The sequence below is a fragment of the Electrophorus electricus genome, chromosome 17 (assembly GCF_041902795.1).
Source record: "Electrophorus electricus isolate QZ-2024a chromosome 17, ASM4190279v1, whole genome shotgun sequence".
Lineage (NCBI taxonomy): Eukaryota > Metazoa > Chordata > Actinopteri > Gymnotiformes > Gymnotidae > Electrophorus > Electrophorus electricus.
The window spans coordinates 2,408,870-2,426,846 of record NC_137513.1 but is presented as its reverse complement, the minus strand read 5'-3'; the positions used below and the strand labels follow the sequence as shown (position 1 = coordinate 2,426,846).

The following is a 17,977-nucleotide window of genomic DNA, read 5'->3' as shown; positions in this document are numbered from 1 at the left end:
GGCATAGAAGTCTTTACTTTCCTGCTCTGATGCATCTGCTATTGGTGCATAGACTTGAATGATGGTCACATTCAGAGGTTTCCCTCCGATGCAGATGGACATGATCCTATCGCTGATGTATTTGGGCTCTCTACACACCTTGAGATCCTTTTATTGGCCACAATGGCAACCTCTTTTCTCCTTTCCATCTTGTTTCCTGAGTATTAAATGGTGAAGTTGTTGTTAGCAATCACCCAGTGATGCAAAGGCTTCCCAGTGTATCTCCAAGAAGATTGTAGCCTGAAAATTGTCAAGCTGAGATGCAGGTGAGGCATAACATAGGACTCATGTGCATGTTGGTATTTTATTCACACAAAAAGAAACACGGATCTACAAAGAATCCAAAAATCAAAAGGAAACAAACAGAAACAAAAGGCAATACTCAAGATAGTGAAATGAAATACCAGCTACAATAACAACAAAAAAATTGACAGGAACAGGAACTAGTAGACAAACAATAACCAATGACATAGGATAGGCTACAAATACACAAGACACAGCTGGAACTAATGAAGTGCGGGGATTAGCAATACACAAGACAAGGGTTGAGAAAGAAACCAAAGTCAAAACAAAGAGCACACAGCACTCAGAGCCATGGAAACTGTGTTGCCACGGGGGAAACCTGTCAGAATGTTCCCCCTCTAAAGCCTGGATCCTGAAATGTGACAAGAAAAAAACAGAAACAGGAATCAAGATGGGAACAAGAACACAAGCTGAGATGAACACAGAAGAAGGCACTGGGACTGAGACAAGCGCTCAGACAGTAACGGACCTAGAAGGGGAACAGGAGAAAGGACAAAAAAAACCCAAAATCTTAAAACTTGACTCAGGAAAGAACATGAGACTAAACAACAGACTGGACAGGGTACCGAACAATCAACTGGGCAACTGGCCGGACAGGCATGATATTACCTGGATATTACGAGGGTGTTACCACGGGAAGAGGGACCTACATTTCTTTTTTGTATTTTCCTTTAATCTTTCCCATACAACATGTAGTTCTGTTCCGTTCATTTAATGGAAGCCATTCTGACAGGCAGACACTAGGTGGCGAGTGATGCTCTCCAACTAGTTTTTCAGGAGTGTGAAAAAACACAGAGAAACGATGTTTGCAGCTAATGTTACCCTGTGAGTTGTTGGCGTGCTAAGGCCATTCATGTGGAACGTTACTTTTTTGTGTGTTTAAGAATATATTCTGGATTTGAGAGTTGTCGGTGGAACCTGTTTAATGACAATTTGTTGTGGAAAGCTCTGTGTTGATCGACTAGCTTGAACGCTAGCTAGTTTGTGCTGAACACGGAAAGCTAGCAGAGGCTCGAATTGATCAGAGAGCAAGACAATAATACACAACTTTTTCACATGGAGGCTCATGTCATTTTCATGTTTGCAACACAAGGGACTTGAAGGAGAGCATGACAACAATGGATAAATAACTAACAGTAACAGAGAGGGTGTCAACATGGGTAAATAACTAACACAGTAACAGGGTTACAACACGGGTAAATAACAAAGCAGGGTTTTCAGTGTAAATTGCGCATCACAGTAAAATATATTTTTAAGATTTTGTGTAAATATGTTTATATCTACAGATTTGCAGTAGTGAATTTCTACTTATTCTCTGTTGCCTTTGTGTCAATGGATGGAAAGTCTAGTTTCGTTTGTTAAAACGACTGATGTAAAAGAACAATGTGATGCTCTACACTCTATAGGTTTGTATTTTTTGTCTGTGTTCTGTTTGCCTGTCCCAGCTCCCAGTCTGTCCCAGCTCCCAGTCTGTCCCGGGCTTCCAGTCCTGTGACTCTATACCTTGAGTGGATCTCCTAACTTTAATTGTTCATCCTGGTTTTGTTTTGTGCATTTACAAACGTCAGCAACACATTGAACAGAAAAACCTAAATGGGCCAATAATGAAGTGCACTTAACACTCCAACTTAACACTCCAACTGTCAAAAAAAAAAAAAAACCTCGTAGTTGAAGATAGTATTTCTCATGCAGGTATTTATATTGTCCTTAAAGAGCCTTGGAGTAAACGAGTCTAGGAGGTGGAAGCTCCTCTTTAAGATTTTGTTCTTTTTCTCTCCTTTCTCCTGTTCCCTTCTAGGTCTGTTACTGTCTGAGCTTGTCTCAGTCCCCATGCCAGAAGAAAGTAAAGTGGAGGAAATAAAGTGCACTTTGTAAAGAGAATTTGTTCCCATGTCTTTAAAACATGCAAATGAGATCATTCCCTTGTTTCTATATGTCTGACATCATAATTCTAACTGTATTAACCATAGTCATGACAGTGGAGATGGCTCTTAGAATCACCTTGGCTCTTCTCATTGCTTACTTGGTTCTGGGAGCACTACTAAGTTGTTTTATTTTGTATATCTTTCTGGGTCTTTATAGTATTTCTGTCTATTTATTTCATCCAAGTATCCATGTTTAATCAGCCGAGGGGTTGTTTTTGGAATAGTTTGGGAATGAGCAAAATCTTTAACTCTGTGTATCTATAAAACTTGCCATTTGTTTATTTGTCAGCCAGGCTTGTCTTATCAATACTAGCATGCAGTATATTTGGCTTTAATATGAATCAGTCAATCTTGAATTTTCTGTATTTTAATTGTTTAGAGTTCTGGGCAATGTTTAAAATAATCTGAAATTAAATAAATACAATTTACTGTTTCCATTATGTAGTAGTTGTATTTGAAATCTCAGTAGTGACCCATGAGGCCAAGATAAGTATGGCAGGTTTACAATGTGTTTTGTCTATGGAACAGATAAATGGCATTTTTGACAATCACCAAACATATGCTGATATATTTTGTCCTTTGTATATTTTTCTGCTTAATATCACTGGATTTAAAATATGATGCAGATAATGAATTCCTGCATATGTGCTACATGTATGGTCACATCTGTGCAGTTAATTGATGCCACAAGTCACTGTTCATGTCACTATATCTGGTGGAGGTGAGGGCTGACAATATGGTTAACTGGAGCAAAAAACACCCCGATAGCCTACAGATAACACAGCTGAAAAAAAGATTTTAGAAAATTCAAACAAAACAATGAAAACAAAAACAATGTAAATCACAGGTAGGAAAAATAATGTCATAAATTTGGCTGAAGTGGAAAACACACAACATAGCCTAAACACTAAAAGTGTGACTAGCAGTATATGGAATATCTTGCTTTGGAATGATATGTTTATTGAGACTTGGATGCCCACCCCCAATAATATTTTGTGCATCATCCATTAACATTATTTTTTAACACAGCTTAGCATGAGCAACATTGTATTTTCTTCACTCAACTTTACTTCAACTTTTGATGAGTTCAATCCAACTATTTAATTCCTCTAAACAAGGTCTGACAACACACACAGTAAACTTAGAACCAAATAACAAGAACAATAGCAAACCATTCCATTTATTTAATACTTCAAGAAGAATATGATAGCTGAGACAAATATTTTAAGCATGCATTCTAATACATGATGCAGAATCCATTCATAACAAATAAACCTTGAGTTAGTAATTTACATTATTATGTATGAATTATTTATGAAAGTTATTACATTTGGAAGAGTGTTGTGGTTTGGCAGGTCTTATTTTCCATTTACTAAACATAGCAGGAAGAAGGCTGTCCAAACCACACAGAACATAATGTCTTAAAACAACAAAAAACTTGTCATCTCTGAGACCATAAATTAATGGACTAAGACAGCGTGGTGCAATAATAAACACAATAAAATTAGAATATCTTACATTTATAAACACCATTACATCAAGCTTCCAAAATTCCATTTCTACATATGGGTTTAAAAACTGCATTAAACACAGAAGTAGCTGGACAGCATGCAGGATCACAGTCCTGAGACCCTTGTTGGTCAGTTTTTTATTCTCTGATGAGGCCCCTCTGGCTGCAATCATTATCTTGATGTATGTAAAAGCAATGATAATGATCATGAAGAGAAAAAGAAACAGGAAAAATATAGCATGTGCATGTGCCTGCCAGTCTTTCTCTAACATTAACTCAACACTACAAACAGCAGTGGATAACAGAGCACCTGAAGGGATAACAGCCAAATAGGCTACTAAGGTGAACAATGGAATTATGGAACTGATACTCCATATTATCAGGAGTCCTCGGAATCTGGTCCTGCTGGTGGAGATGTCAGCATGTCTTAAAGGCATGCATATAGCAACATAGCGCTCCAGACACATTGCCACAAGAGTCAGCGGAGTACACACAGTCAGAATAGTTACAACTGTACATATAATTATGCATGGAATCAGGTGGATAGGATATTTGTAAAAGCTTCCCATCAAGAGCAAGTCTGATAACACCATGAAAGCAGAGTCAGCAAACAGAGTTTGTGCAAATAAAATGTAGCGAGTGTCGTCCCTGAACATCTCCTTTTTCAGAAAGCTGAGGATCATGAGGCAGTTCACATAGAGGAAAATCACCACCAGAACTTGTACCAACAAGACCTTCTCATTAATAGATCTTGCAATAATTGTTAACAGATTAGTGCTTATACTGCTGTTAACCACAGTAATTTGCATTTTTGAAAAGTTAAAAGAGTATAACAGTATAATGCATGAGCAAAGGATACAGTCTATAAAAATAAACTTTGCTAGAGAAGTAACACTGAACACTCCAACTGTTAAAAAAATAAAACCTCGTAGTTGAAGATAGTAGTTCTCATGCAGGTAATTATATTGTTCTTAAAGAGCCTTGGAGTAAACAAGGTGGAGTCTAGGAGGTGGAACCTGTGATAATACAGGGGTGGAGCCTATGACAGTATCATTCAGAAAATAGAATAGCAATGATATACTTCTTTGCTGAACTTAAAACCTCACTAGGTGATATTTATGACCAAAATAGCGCAAACACTACGTATAAAAGTAATTGTTCAGTTAAGTAACATATGTAACATTCAGTCCTGATATGACGACTCAGTTTGTGAGTTTTAAATACACCATTTTAAAATGTATAGTATGGGCCTCTCCTGGGTTGATTGCCATGTCCAGACCACATGACCATAAGGATGGTAAGCCACTGTAGATGAAGAAGATCTGCAGGCTGGTTGACTAAAGCTACTATCATAGATGCTAGTCACTGGTACACTTAACAAGCCAGTTGCTGGTGATTGAATGTTGAATGCAACAACGGTCATGGAGTAACATCACTATTCAATTCATGCAGAAACAACAGTTGGACTCAAGCAAATAGACTGAGTAAATGGGAAAAAAATGAAGCAAAAAAGCTTAGAGATCATCGTTAGCAGAAAAGCAGAGTCAATGTTAACATAGTGTTTTCCAGGTAGGAAGCCCTAGTGAAGGAAAGGATTATCCATTCAGTCATGTCCAACTCTTGGATACTCTGCATGCCAGTCACCCCCATGCTTCCTTGTTCTTCACGGCTTCTTTCAGTTGCTTGATGTTCATTGCCGTGCCCTGCTTGATGGTATCCAGTCAATGGGTCCTTGGTCTTCCCTGTTTCCTTCTACCACTGACCATTCTGAGTAGCATCTCCTTTTCCAGTGAATTTGCTCTCATCACATGTCCAAAATAGGTCAGTTTCTGTCTAGTGATCTTGCCTTCCAGGGACACTTCTAGGTTGATATGTTCAAGAACAGCTTTACTGGTAACTCTAGCTGTCCACAGGATTTGTAGGAGTTTTCTCCAGCACCACAGCTCAAAGGCATCAATTCTTTTCTGTCTGCTTTCGTCAGTGTCCACGTCTCTCAGCCATATGTCGCAACTGAGAACACGATGGCTGTAATCAAACTTTGCTTGATAGTGACCGCAATGTCCTTGCATTTCCACATTTGGTCCATGTTCACCATGGCCAAACGCCCCAGCACTAATCGACACTTGATTGCTGCTGTCGAACCTCCACTGTGATCGATGAGGTTCTTCCGCCTACTTTCACCCCAATGCTCTGTCTAAGTCCAGCTTCCTCATGATCGCTTCTGCGTAGAGGTTGAAAAGAAAAGGAGAGAGGATGCACCCTTGTCTTGTGCCCTTTCTGATCTTGAACCACTCCATGTCCCCATACCTGGTTCGCTCTTCGTAGAGTGACTTGATCAACTTGAGCCAGCACGCCTACCTCTCACGATGTGGTCACGGGTCCCTCTGCCCTTGTGGAATCCAGCCTGGACATCAGCAAGTTCTCGATCAAGGATGTTGCCCAAGTGCTTCTGGATGATCTTTAGAAGCACCTTGCTGCCGTTGGGGGATCAGAGCGATTGTTTTATAGTTGGCACAATCCCTGGTGTCTCCCTTCTTCAGCAGTTGGATGAAATTGATCTTTCCCAGTCCTTTGGCCATGTACACGTCCAATTTCTGCCTCCGGCATCATCCCAGCTGTCCTGATTACTACAGGTCCTTCTTCATTCTTCCCCAGTCGCATGATGGATGCTGTCCACCCTGGGGGGCTCACTATGGAGCATCACACTTAAAGCATGTGTACTCTGATCCACAGAGTTTCATGGTGAAGGTTTTATGAGGTAAGTCAATAAGTCTTTCCACAACCCATAGCACTTAGCCACACAACCGCCGCAGTTAGTGTGTCATGTGTTGCCATCCTCCCGGCCCTTTGAGCCGACTATGGGGAAGAACCAAGATGGGAACAGGAACGCGAGCTGAGATGAGTACAGAAGAAAGCATGGGGGCTGAGATGAGCTCAGGCAGGAACAGGACCAAGAAGTGGAAAAGGAGGAAGGAGGAAAAAGAACAAAACCTAAAAACTTGAATTGGGAAAGAACATGAGACTGAACTACAAATTGGACAGGGGTCCGAACAGGCAACTGGGCAACTGGCCGGACAGGTGTGTTATTACCTGGGTATTATGAGGGTTTAACCACAGTAAGAGGGACCTATATTTCTTTTATATATATATATTTTTTATCCTTTCCCATACAACATGTTCCGTTCCTGTTCCCATACAACCATTCCTGTTTCCCATACAACATGTTCTGTTCCTGTTCCGTTCATTTAATGGAAGCCATTCTAAAAGGTAGATACTAGGTGGTGAGTTATGCTCTCCAACTAGTTTTTCAGTAGAGTGAAAAAACATAGAGAAACAATGTTTGTGGCTAACCCTGTGAGTTGTTGGCGTGCTAAGGCCATTCATGTGGAATGATAATGTTTTGTGTTTGAGAAGAGAGTTTGTTGGTGGAATCTGTTTAATGATAATTTGCTGTGGAAACCTCTGTGCTGTACTAGCTTGGACGCTAGCTAGTTTGTGCTGAAAACGGGAAGCTAGCAGAGGCTCGAATTGATCACAGAGCAAGACAATAATACACAACTTTTTCACATGGAGGCTCATGTCATTTTCATGTTTGCAACACAAGTGACTTGAAGGAGAGTGTGATAACAATGGATGAATAACTAACACAGTAACAGACAGGGTGTGAACATGGGTAAATAACTAACACAGTAACACGGCCAAAAACAAAGCAGGGTTTTCAATGAAAATTGTTCATGACAGTAAAATATCTTTTAAGATTTTGTGTAAATATGTTTTTATCTACACATTTGCAATTGTGAATCTCTACTTATTCTCTGTTTCATTTCTGTCAATAGATGGAAAGTCTGTAGCTTCATTTGTATTTATCTGTGTTCTGTTTGCCAGTACCAGCACCCAGTCTGTCCAAGCTCCAAGTCTGTCTCAGGTCTCAGTCTGTCCCAGGTCCCAGTCCAGTCCGTTTTGTGGGGTGAGTTGAGTCCATTCCAGTGTTTGGCTTCCAGTCCTGTGACTTTATAACTCCACATAGACCTTTTATATTAGCTTTGTGGTGACGAAGAAACACAGTCCATTGTAGGTGGGCTGGTGTTGTATGAGTCTGGGCCATCTTCATGGAGCTGTGTTGGTGGCTCTCTGACAGGGAGGATGTGACGGCGGTTCCTTCTGTATGTTCTTCCATTGCATTGAATGGCATATGAACGTAGCTCCTCGCAGGGCTTTATCACTGTTCCAAGCTGGTCAAACCCTTTAAGGGTTTGCATGCAAACCACTTGACCCGTAGTTAGGGGCAATAGTGGGCGGCTTGACATCATAGTGACCTTTCAAAGTGAGCCTTTTGTTGAGAAGTTGCACACTGACTTGCTGGGTGATCTTGGGGACAGGCTCTAGGAGTCTGGTACTCACTGGAATGGCTGCGTGTGTCTGGCGTCTCTGGCGTGACATCAAGCGCTAGTGCTGGATCACGGGGAATATTCCTGAGGTTTAGAAGATTGAGAAAGACATCAGTACTGTCTCTGTATGATCTCTCCATGAGTTGTTTTGCACTGCAGATTGTCCTTTCCACAAGACCATTTGACTGCGGAAACTCAGGACTGCTGGTGATGTGGACAAAATCCCATTATTTGGCAAAACCTTTGAAATGTTGAATGGTGTATTGTCTACCATTATCAGTGAAAATGGTGTGGGGCGTACCATGGACTGAGAAATGTCTTTTCAATTTAAAGATGATCGTAGACGATGTCATGTTGTGGAGACGGTCAATTTCGAACCAACCAGAGTATGAATCAATGAGCACTTGGTAATGTTTCCCATGCCAATCAAAGATGGCCAATGTAGGCCATGGAAGACTCGGGATGGGTTGGAGGTGGAGAGGCTCTCTTTGTTGGTGGGACTTGTTGCTGTTGTATACTGTGCATGAGTGTAAATTCTCTGTGATATCTTTTGACATTGTTGGCCAGAAGACGACACTCCTAGCCCTGCGCTTGGTCGCTTCGATACTTGGGTGCACCCTCTGTACAATGTTGATGTACTCCTTGTGCAGGGACTGGGGAATGACTGCTTTGTGGCCTTTCATTATGATGCCGTCCACCACTGTGAGTTCATCCCCGTATGGGAAAAAAGGACCAACGGCTGGTAGAAGTTGGTACTCCCTGACAGGCCATCCCTGCTGAATAACTGCACTGAGGGCTTGTAGTTTGTCAGCCTTTGTTGTGTGCTTTCTAAGCTCCTCGAGATGAGTTGTGGAGATGTAACTCACTGACATGACTTCGAAGGCATCGTCCTCGGCAGGACTTGGCAGGGTTTGCATGTTTGTGTGTATCTGCTAGATACATGTACTTGCCCTACACCAAACTGAGGTCATAGCTCTGTAGCTTGAGCAGCATCCTCTGAAGACGAGCAGGGGCTGCATGAATGGGCCTTTTCATGATCGTCACTAAAGGTTGTTGGTTTGTCTCAACAATTGTTGGTTGGCCACATATGTAGTGTCTGAATTTTGTGCAGGCAAACACGACAGCCAGGAGCTCCATTTCTATTTACATATCATGTCTCTGTGTCTGTGAGGACATGTGATGCAAATGCTACTGGTCTGCCATTTTGCAAACATGCAGCTCAGAGTCCGTAGCATGACACATAGCACGTGAGTGTGACTGGCTGTCTGACATCATAGTACACCAATACTGGTGAACTGGACAGGCCTGCCTTGAGGCAGTCGAATGCCTCCTGATGCTGCTGGAACCAGCACCATGTGCTCTCTTTCTGGGTTAGTTTCCTCAGGGGCACTGTGATGTCACTGAAATTTGGTATATACTTGGCTACCATGCCTAGGAAGCGTTATAGTGACATGACATCTGTGGGGACTGGCATGTTGACGATTGCTGCAGTTTTGTAAGGATCAGCTTTTAAACTGTCACTTGTGAAGATGTGGCCCACACAGCGTACTTGGTCCAGACGAAACTTGCACTTATCTGGATTCAGATTGAGATTGACTTCTCTTGCACGATTGAGTACTTTCCTCGAGTTGGCATCATGTTCAGCTATTCCTCGGCCTCCAATGATGATGTCATCAACAATGACAGAGCATGGCTGGCCCGCGAACAGATGTTCCACGGAGAGCTGAAACACTTCACTAGCAGAGCTGATGCTGAACGGCATTCGCAGAAACTTGTAGCGCCCAAACGGAGTACTAAATGTGGTTAACATTGAAGACTTCTTGTCTAGATGGATCTGCCAGAAGGAGTTCTTAGCATCTAGGACAGAAAATACTGTTGCTCCTGCCATCTGGGCTGCTACTTCTTCAACACTACGCATAGGGTGATGGGGTCTCTTCAGTGTTGTGTTGGTCTTTTGGATTTATGCAGTCTAATTTCCTGCTTGCCCTTCTTATGTGCTGCCACCACTGAGGAGACCCAGTCTATAGGCTCAGTGACTAGAGTTATGATGCCAATACTACAAGCGTTCTAGTTCTGCTTTGACTCTATCTTGCATCACGACGGGGATGCTGTGGGCTGATTGGATTACAGACTGTATACTGGGGTCTACTGTCATGGAGTATGTAACTGGGAGTTCTTCAAGCTCATCACTGAATAGGTCTTTATATTGGGTGAAAATTTGTTTGTTAAAACCTGTGTTGCTATCCATAGTGACCTGATGGACTTCTGGGCTCATACATGCACGAAACCCTAGTATCGGTTGCACTTCTCTATCAACTATGAAGAAGGGCAGGGAATGGTACTGCCCGTTTAAGCAGCATAACAACGTGACAATGCCATCGATCTTAATCGTGGTGCCTCCGTAAGCTACAAGGCTGGCTGTTTCCTTTTGCCTTACCAATTGTTCCCCGGTAGTTATACACTTAAAAGTCCCTAGAGACATTACGTTGCATTTTGCTCCCGTGTCGACTGTCATTTCGGTGAGCTTGCCATTTATGCGTATCGTGACAAATCCTTCGTCTTTTTCAGAAGCCGTATAGTTGACACAGTCGACGCAATTGGTGACCTCGATGCCATCTACATAAAACGTTACATCTCCGCACTCTTTGGGCTGTTATACTGCAAGTCCATGCACAGATGGTTTGAGGGCTTTATTGGATGGAGTTCTGTGACTCTGTGGTCTAGACTTGCAACAGCTTTTGAAATTGTTAAGTTTTCCGCAGTTACAACACTGTTGTCCGAAGGCTGGACACTTATCTCGTCTAGCCACATGACTGTTCCCGCAATTATTGCAGTTCGAAATGTTCTGGATGAAAGACCGGGGGTTTGACTGATGTTTTCTGTTCAAAATGGGCTTTACTGCATCCACGCTGGTAGCTTGTGTGGCTAGCGTCTTGTTACTTTGTTCAGTCATCTCGTGAATGCGACAGATAGAAATGGCCTTTGCGAGCATCAACTCACTATCTCTCAGCAGAGATTTTCTCAGTGACTCACTAGTTATGCCACACACGATTCAGTCACAAATTAGCTCATCAGTCAAGTCTCTGAAATGGCAACTTTTGGCCTTGATCCGTAAATCACCAATGAAAGACTCGATACTCTCACCTTGTTTCTGGTTTCTAGAGTGAAAACTGTGCCTTTCCATTGTTCTTTTGCTCTGAGGATTGCAGATTTCACGAAACTTTCTCTTTAGGTAATCTGGGTCCTCTCTGGACTCCGCCGGGGAAATGATTGCTCCGTCTGCTCCAGGCGCGCATAGACAAATGAGCGTTCAAGTTCAATGGCCTCTGGTCCCGCAATGTTGAGGAGAATATAGGCCCTTGTCTTTGCAGGCTTGTCGAAGTGTGCCTCTGTGATGAAAATATTGTATTCTCTTTTGAAAATTCGCCAGTTTTCGGCAACATTTTTGTCAAAAAGTAGGGGGACGGGCCTACGAAATCCATCCACCATTGTGAATGCAGTGTCAAAGTTAAGTAGCTGGCTAGCAGGAGGAAAAAATGGATGAGCGTTCGGCGGCGAAAAAAAATCAGTCACAGGCGTGAAGTTCGTGCCGGATTCTGACACCATGTAAAGTTGTTGTACCAAAATGACAATGCAACTCCACATAGGTCGTTGACTTAGCTTTTAATTAACAACCTTGCGAGAGAACATGAGCACACCAGTCATGTCTTACAAAACAGGTTATATCTGGCCACAGGCACAATACTGCATGCTGATTGGTCCAGCCCGTAGCAGACAAAACAGGACATTTATTCAAATGCTCTACATTGTGTAGAGCATTGCCATAGTTTTGTTTTCTCCGCCCCTCGTTTGATTTTGGATTTACCCCTAATAAATCTCACTCTTCTCCGCACATGCATCTGCCTCCTTACTGCTCACCATTACATTCATCCTGGTTTCTTCTGTGCATTTACAAATGTCAACAACACATTGAACATGGAAACCTAAAAGGGCTAATAATTAAGTCATATTAAATACAGAACAAAATAAAGTTGAGGAAATAAAGTGCAATTTGTAAAGAGAATTTGTTCCCACCATGGCTTTAAAATATGCAAATGAGACCCTCCCTTTGTTTCTATTTGTCTGACATCATAATTCTGGGACCTTAATCATGACACTGCCAGTGAAGATGGCTCTTAGAATCTCCTTAGCTCTTCTCATTGCTTACTTGCTCTTATGAGCACTAAGTTGTTTTGTATATTTTTCTGGGTCTTTATGGTATTTCTTTCTATTCATTTTATCTAACTATCCATATTTAATCAGCTGAGGGTTGTTTTTGGAATAGTTTGTAAATGAGAAAAATCTTTGATTTTTCTTTTTTGTTAATTCTGTGTATTTATAAAACTTGCCATTTGTTTATTTTTGTGTGCTTTTTTCACAGTCAAATAGCCTTGGCTTATCAATACTAACCTGCAGCATATTTGGCTCTAATATAATCTGAAATTAAATAAATACAATTTAGTGTTTCTATTAGGTAGTAGTTGTATTTGAAATCTCAGTAGTAAATGTTTATTCCTTAAACATTTTATCATTAAAGACCTGCAATACAAAACCCACAAGGCCAAGATAAGGACGACAGGTCTAAGGTGTGTTTTGTCTAAGGAACAGATAAATGGATAAATGGCCCGAGTGCCGCAGGGCGCGGGCAGGATGCACAGACTTCTTCCTTCGTGTAGAACATTTTTTAACAATAAACACGTGAGACAGGGGTGGCACTCACAACATTTACAATAAACATGACTATACATTTAACATTAAAAGACGTATACACATTTAACGAAAACACAAACCAATGTTACGGCTACACAGATCTAGTTAAACACACACGTAGCGACAATGACAAACAATGGGAGCAGACAGACAGGGGTTTAAATAGACATAAGACATTAACATTCAATTCTGTGCAATCCTGGGGGGGGGTAAAACACAAATAAACACAGCACGCTTGGATGCCCTGCACGCGGCGGCCGTACCACATAACTTATGGGGTAGGAGCAGTCCGTGACACCGATAACGAATTCCTACATATGTGCCACATGTATGTTCACACCTGTGCAGTTAATTGACGCCACTAGTAGTCACTGTTCATGTCACTATATCTGGTGGGGATGGAGGTTGACAATATGATTAGCTTTTTACAAAATTCATGTAAATGTAAATCACAAGTAGAAAAAATTAATTTGACTGAATTGGAAAGCACACATAGCCTAAACACTAAAAATGTGACTGGCAGTTTATGGTCTATCTTGCTTTATAATTATATGTTTATTCAGACCCCCCCCCCCCCCCAAAATGGATGCACTATCCATTGACATTATTTTTTCACACAGGTAAACATGAGCAACATTGTATGTTCTTCATTCAACTTTACTTCAACTCTGATGAGTTAAATCCAACTATTTATTTCCTCTATACAAGGTCTGAGAACACACACAAAAAACGTAGAACCAAATAGCAAGAACAATAACAAACCATTCCAATTATTTAATACTTCAAGAAGAATATTATATCTAAGACAAATATTTTAAGCATGCATTCTAATACATGATGCAGACTCCCTTCATAAAAAATAAACATTGATTTAGTAATTTACATTATTATGTATGAATTGTTCATGAAAGTTATTACATTTGGAAGAGTGTTGTGGTTTGGCAGGTCTTATTTTCCATTTACTAAACATAGCAGGAAGAAAGCTGTCCAAACCACACAGAACATAATGTCTTAAAACAACAAAAAACTTGTCATCTCTGAGACCATAAATTAATGGACTAAGACAGCGTGGTGCAATAATAAACACAATAAAATTAAAATATTTTACATTTATAAACACCATTACATCAGCGTTCCAAAATTCCATTTCTATATATGGGTTTAAAAACTGCATTAAACACAGAAGTAGCTGGACAGCATGCAGGATCACAGTCCTGAGACCCTTGTTGGTCAGTTTCTTATTCTCTGATGAGGCCCCTCTGGCTGCAATCATTATCTTAATGTAGGTAAAGGCAATGATAATGATCATGAAGAGAAAAAGAAGCAGGAAAAATATAGCACGTGCATGTGCCTGCCAGTCTTTCTCTAACATCAACTCAGCACCACAAACGGCAGTGGATAACAGAACACCTGAAGGGATAACAGCCAAATAGGCTACTAAGGTGAACAATGGAATTATGGAACTGATACTCCATATTATCAGGAGTCCTCGGAATCTGGTCCTGCTGGTGGAGATCTCAGCATGTCTTAAAGGCATGCATATAGCAACATAGCGCTCAAGACACATTGCCACAAGAGTCAGCGGAGTACACACAGTCAGAATAGTTACAACTGTACATATGATTATGCATGGAATCAGGTGGATAGGATATTTGTAAAAGGTTCCCATCAGGAGCAAGTCTGATAACACCATGAAAGCAGAGTCAACAAAAAGAGTTTGTGCAAATAAAATGTAGCGAGTGTCGTCCCTGAACACCTCCTTTTTTAGAAAGGTGAGGATCATAAGGCAGTTCACATAGAGGAAAATCACCACCAGTACTTGTACCAACATGAACTTCTCATTAATAGATCTTGCAATGATTGTTAACAGATTACTGCTCACACTGCTGTTAACCACAGCAAATTGCATTTTTGAAAAGTTAAAAGAGTATAACAGTATAACACATGAGCCAAAGATACAGTCTATAAAAATAAACTTTGCTAGAGAAGTAACACTGAACACTCCAACTGTCAAAAAAAACAAAACCTCGTAGATCATATTTTTCATGCAGGTATTTATATTGTTCTTAAAGAGCCTTGGAGTAAACAAGGTGGAGTCTAGGAGGTGTAGCCTATGACAGTACAGAGGTGGAGCCTATGACAATGTCATTCAGAAAATAGGATAGCAACAGTATTGTGGCAGATTGTATTATTATCTAATTATATACTTCTTTGCTGAACTTAAAGGATCATTAGGCGATATTTATGACCATAATAGCTTTATCTATATATAACACTATATATAAAAGTGACTCTTCAGTGTTGTTTCTTATGGAACATTCACTCCTGAAATGATGGCTCAAATCAGTTTGTAGGTATTCAATAAACCATTTTAAAATGCATAGCATGGGCCTCTCCTGGGGTGATTGCCATGTCCAGACCACATGACCATAAGCGTGTTAAGCCACTGTAGAACAAGAAGGTTGAATAAAGAAACATCGATATTCAGTACGTGCAGAAACAACAGTTGGAAAAATTAAGCAAAAAACTTTGAGATCACTCTGAGCAGAAACCCAGAGTCTACATTGACGTAGTGGTTTCCAGGTAGGAAGCCCTAGTGAAGGAAAAGGACTTCAGAGTGATGCTGATACTTGTTTTCTTCTTGACAGGTAGCTAACTAATCAAGTATCTTCTTCCTTATTGTGTTAATGTTTCACTAATTTACTTTGATGCGTCAGATGCATGATTTGTCGTGCATGACCACAATGTAATGATGTTTCCATTTTAATGTTAGCTGGGAATACTCTGAGGCTGGAGGAGTGGATAATAAGGATGGAGTTGGAGTATGTGAGAAAGGTGGAGGTTGAAATTAGGTTGTCTAAAGAGAATGGAATGTTATGAGCTCTATGAAAGTGCTGCCAAAACCTCTGTTCCAACCAGCAGGTAGTACAGGCCTGTGGGGATACTTCATATAGGTGAAATGGGAGTTCAGAGGAAGGTTGTGTCCAATAGAGAGGAACTGGGGTCAGTTGTGGTTCTGCGTGTGGTGCCAATACTCTGAATTTCTGAAACTGGAAGTGAGAGAATGAATCTGTAAATAAGATACTATAACTCGATGTACGTGTGACTTTAATGAAAAACTGGTGTTCAGTGGGGAGCCACATAAGGAAAACAGCTCCAAGTCCATAGAGGAAGAGACAGCATCCTGATAGAAAGAAAGATGCCATTCCAACACAGAAAGCGGTCCCAAAACCGCATGTCTGAATTGTCACTGAATTTTGGAGGGTAGCAAGAGTAAGGAGGTGCAAGATATAGCACCATCCAAGGGAGATTATGCACCATCCCTGGGAGATTATGCATATAATTTGAAGACTGGAAGTCAAAGGTGAGGATGTCATCCAGTTGACGGAAAATTAGGGTACATCGGCAGATGTTGTAGAAGATCCAAAAAAGCCAGAGTACCAACTAGGATCAGTCGGATTGGCCACATTACGAGCAAATGTGCAGACTTGCTAAAAAATTTTATTGCAAGTAATTTGAATGGTCTGTATGAGGAGGCATTTTCTACAAGCTGTTCTGAATGAATGAACACGTCCTAGAAGCATTAATTGGCACATCAAGGCCAGTAATGTCCACAAATATCAACATGTTTGTGTCACGGTATGGCCCCTCCCTCCTCAAAAATGTGTGTTTGTGTGTGTGTATCTGTATTGCCACGCCCTCCCGTGTCGTTCACCTGATCCTTGTTGTGTGTAATTGTCATGCGTGTATACAAGTCTTGTGTCGTATCGTCAAAGCTGTCGGTGTTTGACCAAAGTAGTGTGTTAATGTGTGTTTTGAGTCGTGAGTGTTAAATCTACATTAAAACGTATGTCTTTGTTTGACGTGCCTCGTCCCCGCATCCTCTTTAACCCTTACACGTTACAGAAACACTTACCTACCAAGGGACTTGTTGCTGTTGTATACTGTGCATGAGTGTAAATTCTCTGTGATATCTTTTGACATTGTTGGCCAGAAGACGACACTCCTAGCCCTGCGCTTGGTCGCTTCGATACTTGGGTGCACCCTCTGTACAATGTTGATGTACTCCTTGTGCAGGGACTGGGGAATGACTGCTTTGTGGCCTTTCATTATGATGCCGTCCACCACTGTGAGTTCATCCCCGTATGGGAAAAAAGGACCAACGGCTGGTAGAAGTTGGTACTCCCTGACAGGCCATCCCTGCTGAATAACTGCACTGAGGGCTTGTAGTTTGTCAGCCTTTGTTGTGTGCTTTCTAAGCTCCTCGAGATGAGTTGTGGAGATGTAACTCACTGACATGACTTCGAAGGCATCGTCCTCGGCAGGACTTGGCAGGGTTTGCATGTTTGTGTGTATCTGCTAGATACATGTACTTGCCCTACACCAAACTGAGGTCATAGCTCTGTAGCTTGAGCAGCATCCTCTGAAGACGAGCAGGGGCTGCATGAATGGGCCTTTTCATGATCGTCACTAAAGGTTGTTGGTTTGTCTCAACAATTGTTGGTTGGCCACATATGTAGTGTCTGAATTTTGTGCAGGCAAACACGACAGCCAGGAGCTCCATTTCTATTTACATATCATGTCTCTGTGTCTGTGAGGACATGTGATGCAAATGCTACTGGTCTGCCATTTTGCAAACATGCAGCTCAGAGTCCGTAGCATGACACATAGCACGTGAGTGTGACTGGCTGTCTGACATCATAGTACACCAATACTGGTGAACTGGACAGGCCTGCCTTGAGGCAGTCGAATGCCTCCTGATGCTGCTGGAACCAGCACCATGTGCTCTCTTTCTGGGTTAGTTTCCTCAGGGGCACTGTGATGTCACTGAAATTTGGTATATACTTGGCTACCATGCCTAGGAAGCGTTATAGTGACATGACATCTGTGGGGACTGGCATGTTGACGATTGCTGCAGTTTTGTAAGGATCAGCTTTTAAACTGTCACTTGTGAAGATGTGGCCCACACAGCGTACTTGGTCCAGACGAAACTTGCACTTATCTGGATTCAGATTGAGATTGACTTCTCTTGCACGATTGAGTACTTTCCTCGAGTTGGCATC

The 17,977-nt window shown here is 41.4% G+C and overlaps 2 pseudogenes; both read right to left on the bottom strand.

Annotated features, from left to right (window-relative positions):
• Window positions 1–3,240: 3,240 nt before the first annotated feature.
• On the bottom strand, window positions 3,241–4,586 carry LOC113579617 (odorant receptor 131-2 pseudogene; annotated as a pseudogene).
• Window positions 4,587–13,616: 9,030 nt separating this feature from the next.
• LOC118242506 (odorant receptor 131-2 pseudogene) lies at window positions 13,617–14,889 on the bottom strand (annotated as a pseudogene).
• Between the last annotated feature and the right edge of the window lie 3,088 nt (window positions 14,890–17,977).